The 16,469-nt window shown below is 45.0% G+C and overlaps 1 long non-coding RNA gene across 4 annotated transcripts; it reads right to left on the reverse strand.

Moving 5' to 3' along the window:
- Positions 1 to 556: 556 nt before the first annotated feature.
- LOC149355103 (uncharacterized) lies at positions 557 to 15,307 on the reverse strand. 4 transcript variants are annotated; one of them, XR_016291437.1, is made up of 7 exons: positions 14,939 to 15,307; positions 13,283 to 13,357; positions 11,170 to 11,232; positions 8,723 to 8,821; positions 5,457 to 5,505; positions 2,075 to 2,144; positions 591 to 655 (listed from the first exon to the last, which is right to left on the reverse strand). It is a non-coding gene; the product is annotated as an uncharacterized LOC149355103 (long non-coding RNA). The 4 variants fall into 4 exon arrangements; XR_016291435.1 differs by having other exon boundaries at positions 14,943 to 15,297; XR_016291436.1 differs by lacking the exon at positions 2,075 to 2,144 and having other exon boundaries at positions 557 to 655; positions 14,943 to 15,297.
- Between the last annotated feature and the right edge of the window lie 1,162 nt (positions 15,308 to 16,469).

Below are 16,469 nucleotides of genomic sequence, written 5' to 3' on the forward strand. Positions count from 1 at the left end.
TTTGGCTGTAACTTCCTCTTATTTTCATATACCTGCTTGGACTGAAGTACCAGCAAGCCTAGAAGTGAGGTTAGCTGCCGTAACAATTCACCACGCACTAAATGACTTCTCACCCATTGTCTTAAAATGTGTCTCTCCAAATAACTTACTGCGTATGTTAGTCCTCGAGAACACAGTCCTGCAGTTAGCCACTACAGGAGTAATAATATAGAATAATATGGTATTCTTTTGAAGTGTTTAAACTCAGATGGCTATGGGATATGTCGTAATGAAGGGCTCGAATCAACTTCAGAGACCTCTGTTCTGGGTCGTAATTTGCCATTCTAATGATAATCCCAGTACAGCTAGTGGCCACGTGGCTACTGTAGCAAATGCAGTCCTTTCCTGGTTCGATTACCTTTTCCGGCGTTGTATCATGGGACACTTCTGACAATTCGCGATGCTCCAATTTTACACCTTGCCCTTGTCGCAAGTAACAGCAACAAGTTAGTAACTGTGGATGGAATCGTTTTTATAATGCTACAGGGCTAAGGCCGGCGATCAGCCATGCACTCACGTGGGGGGACACAGATGCCTCCACACGCCCCCCTGCGGTCGAAACGGATCACGTAGTCCGGAACCCAGACCGACTGGCGTAAGCTTCACCTCAAAGCACCTGCGCAGAGAAGCACGGGGATGACATCATGAAGATTTCAAAGTCCCGATGTCTTCCCCCACATATTGCCGTGCCGCCTCAAATGCCGCCAAACGACTCTTTGCAAATTTTACCTTCGAAGGCTGTTTTCTTTAAAACAAGCATTCCAGCATTGGTAATGTACAGACTTTTGAATGTGACATCTTTACACACCATGCACATAGTACAATGCAGTGCAGAGAAGCTGAACACAGCTGCGGCTTTATTTGGTGATTGCATCACCAATTCAAAGGAAAGCACAAAAAAAAACAGCATTTTTCCCTTGCAAGTATCGCACTTTCCTCCTTAGCTCGTCGAATTCTAGAACCACTTTAGTTGTCCTTTATGCAACGCCGCTGCTTGTGAGGCTTCGGTGCCAGCGTGTCACATCCTCGAGATACATTGCGAAGGTCTTTACTATTTTGAAGCAGCCGGGCGTCTATTTTCTCAACAGTGTGCACATAGTAGATCATTTAACGAAACTGCAAAAAAGGGTTGTAGTCGCGCAGATTTGATTTTTGAAGAACCCAAGCGTTCCAGAATTTTTCACCAAATCAGTTTCCCATTATGCGAACGGCTTTTAACAGGTTTCTTTGGGAGGCCATTATAATTCATCCTTCAGATAACTGGAATGATTCTTCTGGTCCTTCTAAGTGTGCCTTAATGATTTCACTAGTTAAAAGTGAACGGTTCAATTAATTCTGTTCATTTCCTGCAATAATGACCATTACACCGCAATTTCACTCTAAAGATCAAAGAACCTCGATACCAATCAGTCGTCACTGCACCAACAACGTGTGAACAACTGAGGTTCTATCACAAAAGCAGACCACAGCACCAAGACCACAGTTCAAACTGACACTGACTGTGCAGCCAACTTTTGCAGGAGGCTGTTGATGCAACTACAGTAAATACTATACGAATCTACTAGACGGGCAGTGTCAAAGAGCTGGAGAATTATACCCATGCTGCAGACCCTACAGCTGCCACTGCACCCTTCCAGGCTCCTCCAGAGTAAACACACTTTTTTTACAATCCAGCTAGATGTGGATATAAGTGCAAATAAACTCTTTTGCCTAGAAAACATGAAGCAGCAGCCATTATCTGGCTTCTTTTAGGATCTGATCATCCAGTTATTCACAAATTTTCCAGTGAAAATAAAGAAAAAAAAACCATAACAATAATGTTTCCCTAAGCTTTCCTTGGTTTCAAAGGCTGTTAAAATTTTTAATTTTCGCATATGTTCCAATACGACCTCAATCTTTCTTACTCTCAGCTATACATATACATAATAAAGCAGCCTTCGCTGAAAACTGCCCATTGTGTCCCCGCCCCTGAAATACAGCTGCAGGTCTCCTCTAAGGTTGCTATGGTGTTAACGACGTACAAATGCAAATGCACCTTGGTCTCTTCCAGCTTCCGAGGCTGCCTGGAGCCAGGCCAGCATGCATATCAACACTCTGAAGCAGGTCTGCACTCATGCAGAAACCACATCATGAGAAACACATGAGGAACCCACGAGAAACACAATCAATACACCACTCTTTTAGGCCAATGCAAGCAAGTCTGCTGCAAGATTTCACGCACCTCTGCAGAAGCAGAAAGCAGTTCAACAACACTGTGTGCCAGAGTCACCACGACCACACCAAAGCTCTTTAAATTGTTCAACTAGCCTCGTTCGCACAAGACAGAGATAAACACACATAGGAGGGTATTGGCATCACATCCTAATCATATGTTATGACAAAAGTTGTAGACTGTCTCCTTTTGCTTCAAGGAAAATTATGCAATACATTTTTCCCCCGGCTGCAGTACGCCACTCTAACCCTCATTCAGCTCATGGACAAGACAATTTCTGGTTACATTTTGAAGAGTTGCTCAAGAGAGGCTGCACCTTATTTAGTAATCTAATTGAACAAAATGCAAAAATTGCCCTAAGACTGGAAGAGACATCTAAAGTGATGCAAATTTTTGAAGAAGGTGAATGTACACACATGGACTAATATCGTCAACTTTCACTTGCTGCAAGATGCTCGAACACTTCATGTACTCTAACCTGGTAAAGCACTTCAAGGAAAATATCTCTTTTAACCCCACTCAGCATGGTTTTCACTTTAGTTTATCATGCGCAACACAACTAAATGAACTCGGATGGGAACCAGCACTACGCCACAAGCTATAACACTGGGCATAGATGCATCAAGATCAGGTGAGCAATAAAAGCGGCTGGCTGGCAGTTCATTGTACACAAAACCACAAGAGACTGATCACTGAAACACCAAGCCATATTTGTGCGTCCTCGTGTTTTAGCTATCACCCCAGCGTGGTTTTGTGCACAGAGGTTTCAGGAGCTTAGAGAAGAAACGCTGAGATAGTTCTAGCTCGTCGCTCCCGTTGAGCAATACATAGACATAGCATTTAGCGCCTAGATAAGTGTATTAAATATATGCCTCCCAAGATAACAAACTAATTTGCACATGACATATCTGCAACCAGTTTAAAAATTGATCAACAAGTACATGCACTTATTTGCACAATCCTCTTTTGAAAAAATTGCCACCCATGGGCACTCCAAAAGATTCTCAAGATGATAAACAATTATTTACACTTGCACAAATAGTAAGTTGGTCTCGTAGTGTGACTTAAGATCTAGTGCACATGCTACGAGAAGTGCCTGAAGGCTTTGTACTTTTGCCACTTTTATTCCTCGTGTTGTAAAGGCCAGTGTCAATGGCGCCATTAGGTGTCACAATGGAGCACTGTGGAACAGACTGGGGAAGACAACGAGGTGGTGTGGAGGAAGGGGGACTGGGAGCAGGAAGTGGTTGTGCATGGTGCTTGGTGTGGGTAGGGAGGACTGTGTGAGTGGGGAGGACCACCACACCCATCCTTATCGATCCGTGAAGCTCACATTCTTCGCCGAATACAGTTTAATCTGCTACATACACCAGCCAAACTTCATCTATACCGGTACACTTCCACACCTCAGTGCCCAAACTGTCCACACACACATGCAGACATAGAACACTGCCTTACACAGTGCCACGCAGCCTTCCAGTCCCCCGCCTATCCTTTCCCCCCACCCCCACCGTGGCCCATCTGGCTCGCCTCCCTGGATCTGAGGCTGCAACGTGCCCTCGTCGCCTTGGCCCAGGACATACTGAATGACGCATAATAGTAAGGATTTTCTAATAAAAGTGTCACACCACCACGATCACTTGCAGGCACTCACACAGACAGGCTTTGTGCCTCTTCCAGTCTCCCCTTGACGCGATGCAGGTGAGCCACACGAGGTGTGCACAAAATTTAGATCACAAAACTCTCAAATTTCTGGCCAAACAAAAAGTGACACACCGATGCATGAAAGTCATGCTCCTAGAATGAAACTGTTCCCCTTTACATCTAAAAAGATTACATATAATTCTTTTCAGTCACCACACATACTGTTTACTAAAAATCAAATTTGAGCCTACGCATCTCGAGGGCCACTATGAGCAGAGAAGCTGGATATGTCGCGTGAGCTACGGCCTGTATGTCACTTATGGCAGGAGATTTACTTATTATCTGGCGGCTGTAAGGCATGTTTACAGGAATGCACTCTTAAGAAAAATGTCTCGAAAGTCTCTCTCGTAGCGCAGTAACAGGCATTGAAAATGGAAGTGTTTGCGTGATTTTTCTGTAGTATACCCACCACTCAATGTCTTGGCTAGCAAGTCAAGCAAATGATGATTCGAGGCGACATTTCTGATCATCCTCTTTTTTTGCCAGCACGAACTTACAACAGAAGTCTACGCCATGAATCCAGCCAGAATGCATCAGCCTCTGTACCCTGGAGGCAGCGGCACACGCTAGAGAGCCACGATTACCACTGGGCTAATAGCGACTGGCCAACAGGAAATGTGCAGAAAGCGTAGTGAAGCACGAGGAGAGAATAAGATGTATTTTAGGGCAGAACTAGTCTAGATGAGGAATGGCTCGAGCAATTTATATGAGGCGGCAAATACGTTCCTGCTGTCCTGGTAATTCATGCTAGATAATCTACATCATGATGAAAGAACAGCCTCCCATCTTTTTTTTTGTTTGTTTGCTTGCTTGCTTGTCCGATCTCGTCTGCAGCATTAAAGCAGGTGATACGTTCACAATGCTTGCAGCACCGGATTCCGCGAGCTTACCGCAATGGTGTCACCCAAAAGTGCCGACGACGACGGCGCTCTGGCATGCTACCGTTACTCGTCACTAGGCATAACCTGTTTCGTATCAAAGCCACAGCGGATGCTCTTTTGAATTGACCAAAGCTTATACTAAATGGTCTATTTATGGCACTGCCTTAGTGACAACATCACTGTTTCATATTAAAAGCAAGATATATGATCGTTTTCAGTGACACCTCAGCAGCGAAGCTGGCTTGCAGGCAGATCAGGTCGGTCGCCCTGCAATGGCGGCAGCTGCTACAGGGCTGGGAGTATAAAACTAGCTTGTATCGCAGCTATTACTCCTATCAGCAACTCGGTACAGGTCAACGATCCTTATGGAGGATTCATTTCTAGCATTCCCGTATTCCAGGGCTAATTATTTACGAGAACAAGAAAGTTTAGCACCGTTTTCTGATGCTGCCACTAGGGATCAGCCGTATAGATGTTTCCCTGGCGCGGTCGGCTTGCGGGCAGCACGGCCATGTATTTGGCTGTGGAGGCAGTGCCATCGGACGGCACTCTCAGTGTTCCAGTATGGGCCGCGAACACCTTGCGCAAGCACCAAAGTACCGTCCGCCTAAATGACTTACCAGGCTTCACTGTCCTAAGCATCGGAGGACGTTCAAGTTCTGGCGAGGCCTGAAAAGGAGACATAGTTAATCATTGATAACGATCAATCAACAAAAAAACCTTTATAGTAAATCTCACGACACTGTTCCATCTGCACTGCTAGATATTTGCAAATGTCGCTTCACTCCAGACCACCGCATCACTTTGTTCGTTCCACCGCAACCCAGAACGGTGGCGAATCTTGTGAAAATGGCGAATCGTGATTCGAGATAACCGCAGTTAAGTTTGGTATCCGTGGTTAAGCATAACCGCGTTTAGACTGCCCGTGTGACTGCAGGTCAACCAACAGCAACGTTTCAGCATCAGAAACATTTCAACCAATACCAAAACTAAAATTGTGGCTGACAGTGCAAGATGGTCATCTGCACATGCCATCTGTTAAGAACGATCGTCGGCTAGACTTGGCACATAAATTGCAGCGGCAAGTTCGGGGTGCGATCATTATGTGGGAAATAAAAAATTTTAATTTTGCCAAGAAAATTCAGGAGTGCAATCATTACTCGAGTAAACACAGTAGATATCTTGTTCTAACCGTAAGCTTCTAAATGCTTGTGCAAAAAAGTGTGTTTTCATTCCTGATTGGTGACCCCTTAGATTCGCCTCTCTGAGGAAAAAAGAATCTGCTAACCAGCTCCACACTGAGGCTTGGTTTACACATACTGCAGTAGTTCACAGTCCCAAATATAGATGTAAAAATAATGTATGAGAATGGAACTGGACGATACGCAATAGATTCAGGAAAGCAATGAACGGTGTAGCAAGCACACTACGTTTATCATGAAAACAGTGCACCGCAATTTCATTTTGTTGTGTTAGGTATTAGAGTGTATAAGCAATTGAGGTCATCAAGCACCAACCACAGCTAAGGTTCAGTGGTTTGTTTTTGTGTTACAAACTAACACATCCTAATTAGATGAAATTCAAGGATGCGAATAAATGAAGCTTGTAAGTAAAGGATTACAATGTTTGTTTTTTCCTAGTGTTTAAAATGGCGATGTAATCACTGATTAAAATTGCGACGGTGTGTAAGGTTTGGTTTATGGGGTTTAACGTTCCAAAGTGACTAAGGCTATGAGAGACACCGTAGTGGAGGGCTCCGGAAATTTCGACCACCTGGGGTTCTTTAACGTGCACTGACATCGCACAGTACACGGGCCTCAAAAATTTCTCCTCCAAAGAAATTCAACCGCCGCGGCCGGGATCGAACCCACGTCTTTGCGGTCAGCAGCCAAGCACCATAACCACTGAGCCACCGCGGCATCAGCGGACTGAACAGATCGATGAGAGCGTAACCTGAGTCACCAGACGAGCCAACGACCCAGCACAGCAAAATCATTAGCCAATCAGACTAAATGCCAATTAAGCTAAACACACGCTTCCACACATCTACACGGTATAACTATGCTTTATTAAACACTAACCAATTTTTTTTAGTTCTTATATACTATGACTTTCAAATCACTCCACCAAAGACATAAAATATGTGATGATCAGTGTGCAAATTCATTTAGCCGTCCAACAATGCAAGCTGATTCGTCCTGTCTGGCATGGTAGCATCGAAAATAGTGTCTACGTATCGCTAGATGATTATGCACTTAAGAAAATTTGGCTGCAAGATGGCACGGTTCAGCCCTATGACCTAGAAAATAGTACATTGAGAAGGAATTCTGGGTTTTAAAGATTTCTGATTTTAATGAGTTTCACTGGCGCATAAGCTTACTTTCACCTGAATTTATCTATAGTTCGGCGCTTCATCCATAAAACAAAGCTTTCACAGAACGCCTGAGCAGGCCCACGGCGGTCATGCCCTTCAACAAAGCCAATATTCGTTTCTGTATATAGTTACGCTCATGGCTATTACGAATATTTATTGCCCAATAGAAGTTGCAGATCCTGGTTTCAAATAGATATAAAGAACTAAAGTGCTAATATGGGCTGAGGCATACCGAGCCCACTAAATAATGACATATAATAATGGCATCTGTAATGGAATATTAATTATAAAACGAGGCACTATTCAAACACATAATTTTGATCTTTTGTGATGGACAGCTAAAGATGGCGTAAGCAATGAAATATTTATGAAGGGACGAGGCATCCTTCAAACACAAAATGCTGAATATAAATTCATGTTAAAACTTCATGACCGAATGGTGCAATTATTATTTCCCTTTAGGTAACCACAGCTGCAGCCGGTTCAGTGCAGAGTTGTGCCCCTTACATGGCCACATTGGATGGTTGGAAACACTTCCGCTCTCGGTGCTAGTACTATCATGTGCGTTCTTATTGCGGCCCGAACACAACCTACAGTAGAACGTCTTCGTTGACAACTGAATAAACCAGAGCTGCCAGTACTCAAAAAACGGCAAGGAAAAAGAGTTCCAACCGCCCTTAAGATGCTTTGAAATATTTTTGTTGCAATCGCGGTGCGATTAATCCAGTCTGCTATAAGCTGCAACAAATAACACAGGCCCATTCTCCAACGAAGAGTGCAGCATGTTACGGCGTACGAAGGTTTTTTTTCGTAAAGAAGTCTCACATATCTCGCCATAAATGCTTACTTCATGCAAATTTCGCACAGCCGAGCATTTCGTATATACAACAGCTTGATTCATATTTTTAGTGCCTTTTTGTCTTTCCAGAGGTGAATGCCCTAGATTTTCATCTTTGTTTTGGCTGTAACTTCCTCTTATTTTCATATACCTGCTTGGGCTGAAGTACCAGCAAGCCTAGAAGTGAGGTTAGCTGCCGTAACAATTCACCACGCACTAAATGACTTCTCACCCATTGTCTTAAAATGTGTCTCTCCAAATAACTTACTGCGTATGTTAGTCCTCGAGAACACAGTCCTGCAGTTAGCCACTACAGGAGTAATAATATAGAATAATATGGTATTCTTTTGAAGTGTTTAAACTCAGATGGCTATGGGATATGTCGTAATGAAGGGCTCGAATCAACTTCAGAGACCTCTGTTCTGGGTCGTAATTTGCCATTCTAATGATAATCCCAGTACAGCTAGTGGCCACGTGGCTACTGTAGCAAATGGTCCTTTCCCGGTTCGATTACCTTTTCCGGCGTTGTATCATGGGACACTTCTGACAATTCGCGATGCTCCAATTTTTACACCTTGCCCTTGTCGCAAGTAACAGCAACAAGTTAGTAACTGTGGATGGAATCGTTTTCATAATGCTACAGGGCTAAGGCCGGCGATCAGCCATGCACTCACGTGGGGGGACACAGATGCCTCCACACGCCCCCCTGCGGTCGGAACGGATCACGTAGTCCGGAAGCCAGACCGACTGGCGTAAGCTTCACCTCAAAGCACCTGCGCAGAGAAGCACGGGGATGACATCATGAAGATTTCAAAGTCCCGATGTCTTCCCCCACATATTGCCATGCCGCCTCAAATGCCGCCAAACGACTCTTTGCAAGCTTTACCTTCGATGGCTGTTTTCTTTAAAACAAGCATTCCAGCATTGGAATGTACAGACTTTTGAATGTGACATCTTTACACACCATGCACATAGTACAATGCAGTGCAGAGAAGCTGAACACAGCTGCGGCTTTATTTGGTGATTGCATCACCAATTCAAAGGAAAGCACAAAAAAAAACAGCATTTTTCCCTTGCAAGTATCGCACTTTCCTCCTTAGCTCGTCGAATTCTAGAACCACTTTAGTTGTCCTTTATGCAATGCCGCTGCTTGTGAGGCTTCGGTGCCAGCGTGTCACATCCTCGAGATACATTGCGAAGGTCTTTACTATTTTGAAGCAGCCGGGCGTCTATTTTCTCAACAGTGTGCACATAGTAGATCATTTAACGAAACTGCAAAAAATGGTTGTAGTCGCGCAGATTTGATTTTTGAAGAACCCAAGCGTTCCAGAATTTTTCACCAAATCAGTTTTCCGTTATGCGAACGGCTTTTAACAGGTTTCTTTGGGAGGCCATTATAATTCATCCTTCAGATAACTGGAATGATTCTTCTGGTCCTTCTAAGTGTGCCTTAATGATTTCACTAGTTAAAAGTGAACGGTTCAATTAATTCTGTTCATTTCCTGCAATAATGACCATTACACCGCAATTTCACTCTAAAGATCAAAGAGCCTCGATACCATTCAGTCGTCACTGCACCAACAACGTGTGAACAACTGAGGTTCTATCACAAAAGCAGACCACAGCACCAAGACCACAGTTCAAACTGACACTGACTGTGCAGCCAACTTTTGCAGGAGGCTGTTGCTGCAACTACAGTAAATACTATATGAATCTACTAGACGGGCAGTGTCAAAGAGCTGGAGAATTATACCCATGCTGCAGACCCTACAGCTGCCACTGCACCCTTCCAGGCTGCTCCAGAGTAAACACACTTTTTTTACAATCCAGCTAGATGTGGATATAAGTGCAAATAAACTCTTTTGCCTAGAAAACATGAAGCAGCAGCCATTATCTGGCTTCTTTTAGGATCTGATCATCCAGTTATTCGCAAATTTTCCGGTGAAAATAAAGAAAAAAAAACCATAATAATAATGTTTCCCTAAGCTTTCCTTGGTTTCAAAGGCTGTTAAAATTTTTAATTTTCGCATATGTTCCAATACGACCTCAATCTTTCTTACTCTCAGGTATACATATACATAATAAAGCAGCCTTCGCTGAAAACTGCCCATTGTGTCCCCGCCCCTGAAATACAGCTGCAGGTCTCCTCTAAGGTTGCTATGGTGTTAACGACGTACAAATGCAAATGCACCTTGGTCTCTTCCAGCCTCCGAGGCTGCCTGGAGCCAGGCCAGCATGCATATCAACACTCTGAAGCAGGTCTGCACTCATGCAGAAACCACATCATGAGAAACACATGAGGAACCCACGAGAAACACAATCAATACACCACTCTTTTAGGCCAATGCAAGCAAGTCTGCTGCAAGATTTCACGCACCTCTGCAGAAGCAGAAAGCAGTTCAACAACACTGTGTGCCAGAGTCACCACGACCACACCAAAGCTCTTTAAATTGTTCAACTAGCCTCGTTCGCACAAGACAGAGATAAACACACATAGGAGGGTATTGGCATCACATCCTAATCACATGTTATGACAAAAGTTGTAGACTGTCTCCTATTGCTTCCAGGAAAATTATGCAATACATTTTTCCCCCGGCTGCAGTACGCCACTCTAACCCTCATTCAGCTCATGGACAAGACAATTTCTGGTTACATTTTGAAGAGTTGCTCAAGAGAGGCTGCACCTTATTTAGTAATCTAATTGAACAAAATGCAAAAATTGCCCTCAGACTGGAAGAGACATCTAAAGTGATGCAAATTTTTGAAGAAGTTGAATGCACACACATGGACTAATATCGTCAACTTTCACTTGCTGCAAGATGCTCGAACACTTCATGTACTCTAACCTGGTAAAGCACTTCAAGGAAAATATCTCTTTTACCCCCACTCAGCATGGTTTTCACTTTAGTTTATCACGCGCAACACAACTAAATGAACTTGGATGGGAACCAGCACTATGCCACAAGCTATTACACTGGGCATAGACGCATCAAGATCAGGTGAGCAATAAAAGTGGCTGGTTGGCAGTTCATTGTACACAAAACCACAAGAGACTGATCACTTAAACACCGAGCCATATAATAAAAGTGTCACACCACCACGATCACTTGCAGGCACTCACACAGACAGGCTTTGTGCCTCTTCCAGTCTCCCCTCGGCACGATGCAGGTATGCCACACGAGGTCTGCACAAAATTTAGAACACAAGACTCTTAAATTTCTGGCCAAACAAAAAGTGACACACCGATGCATGAAAGTCATGCTCCTAGAATGAAACTCTTCCCCTTTACATCTAAAAATATTACATATAATTCTTTTCAGTCACCAAACATATTGTTTACTAAAAATCAAATTTGAGCCAGCGCACATCGAGGGCCATTATTAGCAGAGAAGCTTGAAATGTCGCGTGAGCTATGGCCTATATGTCACTTATGGCAGGAGATTTACTTATTATGTGGCGGCTGTAAGGCATGTTTACAGGAATGCACTCTTAAGAAAAATGTCTCGAAAGGCTCGCTCGTAGCGCAGTAACAGGCATTGGAAATGGAAGTGTTTGCATGATTTTTCTGTAGTACACCCACCACTCAATGTTTTGGCTAGCAAGTCAAGCAAATGATGATTCGAGGTGACATTTCTGATCATCCCCTTTTTTTGCCAGCATGAACTTACAACAGAAGTCTATGCGATGAATCCAGCCAGAATGCATCAGCCACTGCACCCAGGAGGCAGCGGCACACGCTAGAGAGTCAGGATAACCACTGGGCTAATTGCGACTGGCCAACAGGAAATGTGCGGAAAGCATAGTGAAGCACGAGGAGAGGATAGGATGTATTTTAGGGCAGAACTAGTCTAGATGAGGAATGGCTCGAGCAATTTATATGAGGCGGCAAATACGTTTCTGCTGTCCTGGTAATTCATGCTAGATAATCTACATCATGATCAAAGAACAGCCTCCTATCTTTTTTTTGTTTGCTTGCTTGCTTGCTAGTCCGATCTCTTCTGCAGCATTAAAGCAGGTGACACGTTCACAATGCTCGCAGCACCGGATTCCGCGAGCTTACCGCAATGGTGTCACCCAAAAGTGCCGACGACGACGGCGCTCTGGCATACTACCCCTAGTCGTCACTAGGCATAACTTGTTTCGTATCGAAGCCACAGCTGATGTTGTTTTGAATTGACCAAAGCTTATACTAAATGGTCTACTTATGGCACTGCCTTAGTGACAACATCACTGTTTCATATTAAAAGAAAGATATATGATCGCTTTCAGTGACACCTCAGCAGCAAAGCTGGCTTGCAAGCAGATCAGGTCAGTCGCCCTGCAATGGCGGCAGCTGCTACAGGGCTGGGAGCATAAAACTAGCTTGTATCGCAGCTATTACTCCTATCAGCAACTCGGTACAGGTCAACGATCCTCATGGATGATTCATTTCTGGCATTCCCGTATCCCAGGGCTTATTATTTACGAGAACAAGGAAGTTTAGCACCGTTTTCTGATGCTGCCACTAGGGATCTGCCGTATAGATGTTTCCCTGGTGCGGTCGGCTTGTGGGCAGTGCGGCCATGTATTTGGCTGTGGAGGCAGTGCCATCGGACGGCACTCTCCACACTGTGCCAACTGCACTGCTAGATATTTGAAAAATGTCGCTTCGCTCCGGACCACCGCATCACTTTGTTCGTTCCACCACAACCCAGCACGGTGGCGAATCTTGTGAAAACGGCGCATCGTGATTCGAGATAACCGCAGATAAGTTTGGTATCCGTGGTTAAGCATAACCGCGTTTAGACTGCCCGTGTGATTGCAGGTCAACTGACAGCAACGTTTCAGCATCAGCAACACTTCAACCAATATCAAAACAAAAATGGTGGCTGACAGTGCAAGACGGTCATCTGCAGATGTCATCTGTTAAGTACGATCGTCGGCTAGACTTGGCACATAAATTGCAGCGGCAAGTTCTGGGCGCGATCATTATGTGGGGAATAAAAAATTTTAATTCTGCCAACAAAATTCAGGAGTGCGATCATTACGCGAGTAAACACAGTAGATATCTAGGGAGCACTTGGCTTTGCACCATTCGGGTCAAGAGTGCTGAAGTTCAGTAATGAGGTTTTAGGCTGTAGCTGCCCTGTCTAATACAACTGAAGCACCTCCCAGCAGCACATGCACTGCAGTGTTTTAATTAAACATCACAAGCATGCTTCTGAAAGAAAAAAAATGATTTCATAGATACTCACCCCTGTAGTTCAGGATGGAGAAGACGATGGAGATAAGCCATCACACCAGCTGAGGTGCTCTCAGTTGCAGGGTAGCTGAAAAGGAAAAAACATAAGAGCATGTTTGAACACAGCCATTAAAATTATCTTGTAATTGAGGAGTTTCCCAAAAAAGCTTAAAAGAATTCACAGTTTAAAAATCTGTTAGCAAAAGAGTCTACTACATAAACTAAGTCAAGCGAGTTCACTCGGCTACTGGAGAAAAATCATAAGTTCTTGCTCCAAGTAGTTCTGGATGATCAAATGGGATTGAGTAGGCAGATGTGTGAAAAGTACGCCTCGTCTCGCAGTCCCAAACAGTCATGAGAAAGACGACTGCCCCAATGTCAATTATTGAGGGGAGGATCACATTATTAGCTTGAATGGGAAGGCGCATAAGTAACAGGGCACTGACACTATCTCACCTTGCAGACAGTCAATGTATTTTTAATGGTACCATCTTGAGCTTCCATTTCGTTGGCGGTTCGCACCTATCTTCTGATGAGCGGCACAGTTGGAAGAAATGTCCCTTCTTCCCACATGCTTGGCAGTATTTGTGGCGAGCAGGACAAGCAGGAAAATTCGCCCATTGATCCGGCGAGCCACAGCGAAAACAGCAGCCGGGCCATGCCGATGGCGCAGAGGCTCCCGGTTGCCTACCTTCCTGATGGGGAGGCTGACGTCCTCGATCTCGGCGTCCGCCATCGCTACCCGGTCGGGGGGAACGCCGGTCCATTGGCCGCCATCTTGAAGTGAAGCCGGGCGGGGAGGGAGACCGCCATCTTGAACTGGAACAGGACGGGAAAGACCACCATGTTGAAAGTCTCGCCGAGGACGAGACCCGCATCTTGTGTCTACCGACGATGTGAAACGGTCTTCTGGAACGCCTAGCTGCTGCACCATTTTATCGGTGCGTGCTTCTTGAGCAATCTCCATTGCCTTCTTGATCGTAAATCTCGCCGAGTTTGATGAACCGGCGACGATGTGACTGGAAGCCGCAAAGGATTTGATCTTGCACCATGATGTCGTAGCCGCGCCAAATTTGCACGATTTGGCGAGCCGTTGGACATCTCGAATATATTCAGCAGTTGGCTCAGCAGGACTCTGCAATCTGCGTTTGAAATGAACGCGGCTGAAATATTCGCTTTGTTCTTCTTGAAAGTGCTTGTCTAGCATTTGAAGCGCTGCTTTGTATATGTCCGGTGCCTCGCAGTCACCTGTCGCCACGTCGGTTCCAGCCTGCGTCTCTTCCTCGATAAGGCTGTAGTAGACATTGATGTCTTCTACCCCCCCCCCCCCCCACGCGTTGAGCAGAAATGCTTTCTGGTGGTCCGGCGCAGCGGTCCCGGCGGCGGCGTCTACGTAAGCCTGGAAAACACGTCGCCATTTGAGCCAAGGATTAGCCGGTACTCCGGGGCATGACAAGTAGGGTGGCAGAGGTGCCAAGTTCATCTTGAAGCAGCAGCAAGCGGAACGAGGGGGTCAGGACAGCCGTGCAGAAGACGCCGCAGTAGCGTCGATAGGTCACGCAGACAACGTTGCAGTCACGTCAAAAAGCAGCCAAGTGCAAAAATACTGCTTGAAAGTAGCTCAGCAGAAGTAGTAGACGTAGCGGAGAAGTAAGTAAAATTTTCTCACCCACGTATAGGCATGATGCATGTGGATGGATCCTCGTCGCCCAAAATGTGTCGGCGCGGCCTTCCTCGAATGCCACGCGGCACCACGTTAGCGCACGCCGGGACGGCAGCAAAAAAAAGACACGGACGCTAACGCTGACCGACGTTGAGAGAGCCCTCTTTTATGTAGAGCACGGCGCCTTAAATAGACGGAGCGTCTTGATGATGATGATGATATAGCCTTGCATTTGTAACGGGCGGGCGCCTACCTTTTAGGTGCCCTGGCTGGATAAACACACACATAAAAACGCCACTATCAAACGCGAAGCGGCGACAAACAGCGCCCACTTTAGGTGAGCAATCCGTGTCCCGAAAGCGAAACCACGGTGCAACACTATAGTAGGATACAACTTAAAAAAACAGCAGTTGCTAACACTGGGCCGCGGTCCGCTGCGTCCTGTATTACTCCGCTGGCCAATCGCAACAGTAAATGAAATCAGCTTTTTCATGTCTGACTATATCAAACAATCCATGTATCAAAATTCTAGAGCTCATAATTCTTTCTCTTTTGATAAGCTTCTTGTTTACGTAACAAGAAACGTTAAACCAGCGGACTACTTTTTGTCGTGGAGGAATTTTGTGCGCGAAGGCTGAATGTGGGCGGAGCTTCACTGCAGACTTAAGTTGTATACGACTATAATAGAGAGTTTTAGAATAGGGTCAGGACCATAGAGTTTCTTACTATTACCTAGAGGGAAAGCTGGCAGCCCGTCTATGGGAGTTTGCATGGAGATCCCTCGAGACCATAGAGTTTCTTACTATTACCTAGAGGGAAAGCTGGCAAGCCGTCTATGGGAGTTTGCATGGAGACACCACGTGACCACCTCAGCCACCATGGGCGCTCAAAGCATCATGGGGCGGTGAGCTACTTGTTGCGGAACTGTAACTTTTGGCCAAAAAATAATAAAAAATAAAGCTATTTGATAGCTACAAACGTCCTAACATTCAATATCTTGTCTAATGATTGCAACAAACGAGCAGAAAAGCATTTAAGTGCAAAGTTTGCCTAAAATAAGACATGACTAGCTTTCCTATTGGCCAAGTGATGAACACTAAAAAAACTAATATTTCGTATTTAACAGGCGCATTTTTAAAAGTAAATATGTTTTCAAAAAAAATGTTGTTGTTTAGATACTTTAAGAGGTTTTTTAATGGCATTTCGGAAGAGTAAAACCTTTTATTGGCGTCGTGTGTCGTCGCGTCTTCACTACTATGGCTTTTGCACACTGCGTTCGCGCGAAAGTCGTCTGCGCACACACGAACTACGTTTTCAGAATGAAACGTCTTAGTACTGCCACTCTGTGTTCCCGAAAAACTACGACTGTGCCGCAACAAGTAGCTAACCGCCCCATGATGCTTTGGGCGTCCATGTTGGCTGAAGTGCAGCGCCGCCAGCTTTCCCTCTAGGTAGTAGTAAGAAACTCTATGCTCGAGACCACTTCAGCCACCATGGGCGCTCAAAGCATCATGGGGCGGTGAGCTACCGACTGCAG

The sequence above is a fragment of the Amblyomma mixtum genome, chromosome 3 (genome assembly GCF_055824585.1).
Source record: "Amblyomma mixtum isolate Tamu chromosome 3, ASM5582458v1, whole genome shotgun sequence".
In the NCBI taxonomy this organism is placed as follows: Eukaryota; Metazoa; Arthropoda; class Arachnida; order Ixodida; family Ixodidae; genus Amblyomma; species Amblyomma mixtum.